This window comes from Eschrichtius robustus, chromosome 8 (assembly GCF_028021215.1).
Source record: "Eschrichtius robustus isolate mEscRob2 chromosome 8, mEscRob2.pri, whole genome shotgun sequence".
Classification (NCBI taxonomy): Eukaryota; Metazoa; Chordata; class Mammalia; order Artiodactyla; family Eschrichtiidae; genus Eschrichtius; species Eschrichtius robustus.
In genome coordinates, this window is record NC_090831.1 from 87,681,660 (window position 1) to 87,688,100 (window position 6,441).

A 6,441-nucleotide genomic window follows, 5' to 3' on the forward strand; every position below is an offset into this window, starting at 1 on the left:
TATAATCGCCTCCCCTTCAGTGCAGATGGGACCTGTGACTTGCTTCTAACCAGTAGAATATGGCACACGTAATGGATATCACTCCAATGACTGTGCTGTTTTATAAAAGACTGTCTCGCTAGTGGAGTCCACTAGCTAGAGATTCTTTTTACCATCATGATGAAGTTAGTGGCCATGTGGATGAATTGCAGGCAGCCTCCCCCTGCCAACCAGCAAGAAGCCATGCCCTTCAGTCCTACAGCTGCAAGGAAACAAATGCTTCCAGAATGAGCTCGGAAGTAGATTCTGCCCTAGTCAAGCCTTCAAATGAGAACACAACCCAGTCAATTCATTGATTTGTAAGCTTTTGAGACCCCAAGGAGAAGACCCAACTAAGTCATGCCCAGAATCCTGACTACTGAAAACTGTGAAATAACATATGTGTTTTAAGCCACTGAGTTTGTGGTAATTTGTTACAATAGTAATAGGGGAAGCCACACTATGGGAAGCACCCAGAGTAAAAGTACTACTACCCTCAGGGGTTTTGAGGACTAGGAGGAAAGCAAGTTTAAAAAGTCAGCTTGTCAAGGAGGCCACTGCTATTATGGTGGAGGAAGGCTGGCTCTGATCACTGCTCAGTTCTGGTCCTACAGGGAACCACACACACTTTCCAGCCACTCTCCCTCTGGGGTGCTTTGGGGCTTCTCACAAAATGAAAGATCATCTCATATTCTCCCTGAAAAATCATGCAGGTGGGGAGGGGCTCCACTTGCTGATGCCTGTCTTGTGGAGTGGAGTACATGATCTCAGGGGAAGTGCTACCCCACTGCAGAGAGGAAAACTAGGCGCTGGGGCAGCAAACACTGCTCTGCCCACAGCAGGCCCACACTTGCGCCTTTTCTGCTTACTGGACACAAGTTGTTGATCTCCTGTGTCAAAGCTGGGTAGCTCATTGTCTATTACGAAACAAAACCCTTCTATTCCTCCCTTTTTTTCCCCTCCCTTATACTCAGAGCCAATGCTACTTTCAACTAAGGTATAATTCAGTGCTATTTTAGGTAAAATGTTAAGGGTAACCTAGCCATATTTATATCCCAGAAATACACACACACACACACACACACACACGCACGCAGACAGAGAATGCTAATGTCCATTACAAAGTAATTGGGTCCTATCTGTAAGTTATATGAAAGATAATCATTACTGTACTTAAAACCCTGCCTTGATTGCTTGTTATTATGTGAAAGCATGGTAATGAGCTCAATTTTTGCTAAGAAATGTAAAATACATAAAGTCCAAATCTTAGTTACTGACAGCTACTAACAACCCTCATGAAAGCAAGAGAGCTCTGTCCTAACTCATTAGTAGGTTGAATAAGTTTGAAAGCTCCCATTTGCTGAGGGCTTATAACATGGCAGGCCCTGTGCTAAGCACTCAGTGTGCTTTATCTCATGAAATCCTCACAGTAATGACATGGAAGAGAGAATATTATCATCTGCAATTTAGGGAAGGAGGAACTAGGTTTGAGGAGGTCAGAGTGAGTGCCCAGCTGGACAGCTCCAAACCAAATGCTTCTATTCACCACACAGAAAGAGAGAAGGATCAATAAGACTCCAGCTATGTTCATTATTCTTTTCCCCAAATTAGATATACAAATTCTGAAGACAGAGTCAAAAACTCCATGGCCACAAGAACATTTTTCTTGGTTTTTAAAAGATCAGAAACCCAACAGCAAGCAGTGCACACCCAGGCAGATTCTAGCCTGCCTACAGAAAACCAGCTGCACCTGCAACCCAACACCTTCAAGAGAGCCTCTGCCAACACAGCTCCCCACAAACATGGGCCCCCTCCCACTGTAGGCTTGTAGAGGCAGAGGATGGTTAGCCTTGTCCACCACGGCAAACTCAGTGATGAGCACAGAGGAGACCCTCAGGCAACGTCTGTTAAACAACTGAATGAGTAAATGGATGGATGCATACATATATGGATGGATGAACAGATAGGTGGACAGAAGGAAAGACAAATAGATTAATGGATGGATGGTTGGATGGGTACGAAAAAGCCCAACTCAAGAGAGGAAGAGAAACAAGCTCAGCTCCTTTTAAATCAAACTCCTCATTTCTGGCCATGGACTCCTGGGCATCCCAGAACTATGAAATGTAAGCTATCAATGAGGAATACACAGTTTGTCCATTTATTGTCTCAGTCATATGTTTTCAAGATTTATTTAAAAAGTGACAGTGGACAAAGGACATTTATTTTATTAAGCATCAGTCAAAGAGCTTTCTAGAAATCAGCAAATTGAAAGACAGACATCATTCCTGCCATGTTACTTAGCCCCTGGGTGGGCATGTAGGGAACTTGACAAAAGGCACATTTCAAGAGGTAAACACAGAATTTTGTCATGTCCCTGGCTGAATACTAACAAATTAGGAAATTAGGCCAAGCCAGGCCTGCAGAGTGCCTAGCTGACTATTCAAATAGCATGGCTTTAAGCCTCTCAACTTTTTTGAAGTTCAACCACAGCCACTGGCAAGCTGATCACTCCCGAGAGCTGATCTCTTGACATTGAGATGGCAAATGGAATAAAACCCTCAGGTCTGCTCCACAGGTAAAGGGCGTGCAGCTCCATGCATGAAGGAAAGCACAGTTTTCCTGCCCTTTTGCATGGAGCCATGACTTCATCCTGCCACACCTCATGTCTCCAGAATGCATCCCTCAGAGGCCAAAGAAGCTGGCAAACAGGGAAGCAGGAGACATCATATCAGCGAGAAAGGCTGCTTTGTTGCGAAGTCCCCTTGAGTGGGGACATCTGCCAAACTGTCCACGTGAAGCTGAAGACATGGCTATGGTGATCCAGAGGGAAGGAAACAATGATATACAAACTTTTTCCACTAGCCTTGATCCTTAGAGAAAGCTGTTTCCAGATGAGGCCTTTCATCAACTTCCTACCAAGAGACCTCAAGGCGCCTAAACCACATTCTGTACCATATGGATCATCTAACACAAACAGCATCTAATGACTCTGACCCTCAGTTATCCAGGAGCTGTTAATTTAGGGTGTGGGTTAGCCAGAACCTCAGCTTCCTCTTCCCTGCCAGGGCTGGCCTGGCTTTTATCGCCCTCCAGCTCCTCCCCAGCGGAGGCCATTGAGCAAGGCTCAGCCTGGCTGCTTTCCTGTTAGCATTTGTAGTGTTCTAAAAAGTCAGTGTCAGAACAGACCTTACCCATCAACCTATTTCAGTCTTTTCATTTTGCAGATGAGGAAAATGAGGCACAGATTGGGCAAGTTAGTGGCTGAACTGTGCCTCACATGTAAGTCCTAGGATTTCTAGTCCCGTGTTCTTCCCATGATGCTTAACTCCACTTCAAAACATAGTTGGGTGAGGAAAGGCTGACACCAGTGGTAACTGGGAAGTTTGGGGACTCATGTCTTCTTTATTCAACTCTTCCTCACTCAGCAGCTCCCCATTTCCTATACATCAAGTCTAAAGAAGTTGGCCTGGGATGGGAATAGAACATAGATTTCATCTTGAAGGCCAAAGCTGATCATTTGTCTGTGGCTACCTGGGGAGCTGTACAGAGAAGGGCAGAAAGCCATGAGTGATAAGTGGTGACTTTCTTGGACAAAGGACTGGAGAAGTGCCAACAGCCACTGTCTTGGACAGGAAGGCCTACCATAATCTGGCCTCATCTTACTCATTTAACCTCATTTTTTCTCTCTCTCAAACAAGAGCCCTGCTGGGGTTAGAAACTGACTCAGCCTTCCCACTGAACCACATCTGTGTCTCTCTTAATTCTGCTTCAGAACTTTCTTCTTTTGTGTTTTCCTGCCCTGGATACACTCCATGATTCTCTCACAAGGCCTATTTCTCTACAGAGCCTTCCTGATCACCGCAGCCCACACAGATATCAACGGAGTTGTAAAGGACCATGCAACTTAACATTTTAGTTGCTTGGCTCTGTGCCTGTGTTATTTCCTTCCTGCAAGTCTTTTCTTCCCAATTAGGAAAGGTTACTCATTACCCCCAAGAATAGTGGAGATGCAGTAAGTTTCAATAATTGACATTAGAATTCAATGTGAATAGCCAATTTAACTTTAATTTTTAAAATATGCATGTATATTTTATGACAGAAGAGAAGTGAGACTTGGGGATCCCCTCTCCTTTACCTCCTCCATTCTTGTTCATTCAGCCATGACCTCCTTCTAAACTCAGTAATGGTGAGGTGTGACAAAAGCAGAATTTTCTAAAAACCAAACGCAAGTGTAATTTGCCTAAGCAAATTCATTTGATATAAATTCTTGGCACTTCAGTAAGTCAAGGAGAGAGACTGTTAAGCCTTCCAAGTACAGTTTTAGCTCAAGCTAAGCAGATGTTAACTGTCATTTATTCTAGGATTCAGTTCTCAGAACTTAACAAGGAAGTCAGATATAGATAATACCCCTAAAGATTTTTGCTGTAGCTCTTCATCCAAAAATGTTTGTAAACTCTTCCCCTTAGCAAAAACCTGTATGTTTTTTCTTACCAAAGAAAAGAAAATACAACCATTATCACTAATATTATTTTGCATAAAAATCTTGGTAAATTAATGTATTGTTTAGACAGTGGCCATCTCTAAAAAACTCAGAAACTTATGTTAGAGGGTAGGGGCAGGAAGAATAAAACTTCAGGCTCTTTTACCATTATTAAGGCCTCATGTCTTTTGCTAATTTCTTTTTGGGTAGGACTGGTAGTGTTTGTTTGCCAGTAGAACTGGTTGGTAGATAACGGAAGCCCTTTCCTCCCCATCATCCACCCCCTTCCCCCCCCATCATCCACCCCCTTCCCCAGCAACGTTCCTGCATTTCCCACTTTGAGTGACAATGTCAAGAGAACCTTTGAGCTGCTTCCATGGACACCACCTATGCTCCCCTAGATGAGTAAGAAGGTCCTCTCAAATAAATCTTGGTAAATCACCCATCCACTGTCCTGGGTTTGGGATGGTTTGCCTCATGTACACTCAGCTTTTTGGGGTGTGAAACCTTATTTTAAGTGATGGGCCAGTTCAGCCTCCCCACACGGTGAACAGCCAGGGAGAGGAAAGCAGGTCCTCTCTGACTGGGCCAGAACTGAGCACACCTAACACCCACAGCCCAGAGACCCACGAAGGACCCAGGCTCTGCGAAGGTGATGGGGGCGGGGCATCTAAAGAAGAGGCCTGAAAGACAAGGTTCTGAGCTCCCCCTGCCCCAGAGTCAGAGCTGCTCTGCTTTAGTCCACAGCATGGTATGTACACACTGAGGTTCTGAGTGACCTGATTACATTAAAGCCCTTCTTTTAACAATGGGAAAACTATCAGCCTAATGAATGTCTCACTGCCTTAGAATTCCATGTACTGAAAACACCTTTTACCTTGGGAGCAAGAAGTTATGGAGGGTATAAGAACTAAGAACAAAGCTTATTTGGGCCAATTTTTTTTTTCCATAAGAATAAAAGAAACCCATGAGGATCAAATTTTTAAAACATTTGCTGAGAAGTCTGTTTAAAAAGACAGTTTCATAGATTTTCAAAGGGAATCTTTACCACCAAAAACATGAGAGGTACATAATACCAGAAGAGAGGACATTCCTTTAAATGACACAAGTTTAGTTTCCTGAAAAATGCAACACACGGCCTTGCTTTTCTCTTCTGCGATGGACAAGTGGACATTGCACCAGGGTCTGCTCCTTGGAACCTTCCGTCCTTGGGCATGGTGGGGATTCACAGAGGAGGCAGAGGATCTGGGTCAGACAGCCTCACGTGCATTTCCCAGGCCCTTCCTTCTCTCCTGTGACTGGCTGGAGGGCCTCTTGAGTGTCTGAATGTCTGGAGACTCGCTCACTAGTTCCGTCAAGTCTGGCCAGAGTCTGGGAGCCAGCGTGGCAGTGTTTGTGGAGCCAAAGTGGAGATTAAGTCATGTTTTAGAAGTGACCTCTGTCCACCCTTTCTGCAGGCATCCTCTCCCCTCCAGGCCTCGCTCCCCAGCAACTTGCCACCTAGATGCTTTTGTTCTGAGGGAGCCCCTCCCTGCCAACACAAGACTCAACATGATCCCACACACCCACCATCGCCTGGAGACCCCCTGCCCACCCCACGTTGCCTTCTCCTCAAATGGACCTGGTCTTTGTTGTTCTAATTAGATTATCTCTGCCTCAGGGACCTAAGGGACAGTCCCCAGCAGCCCTGGCTGAAAAGGCAGGTCGCATAATCCCTGTTATCAAGAGGCTTGTCATTTAGCATGTAGATCAACTAATTCTTTCGATACCAGGGGAGCAATTGTGCATCTTAATATTGATTTTTTTGGAGATACAATCGCCTGCATTCCTGAGTCAGACTCACTTACTGAAGCTAAAAGGTTCCACTTACTATATTATGAAACCACCCCACCCCCATCACACGCTTCATCCCAATTTAATGTTACAAAGCTGGAAAAATCGGA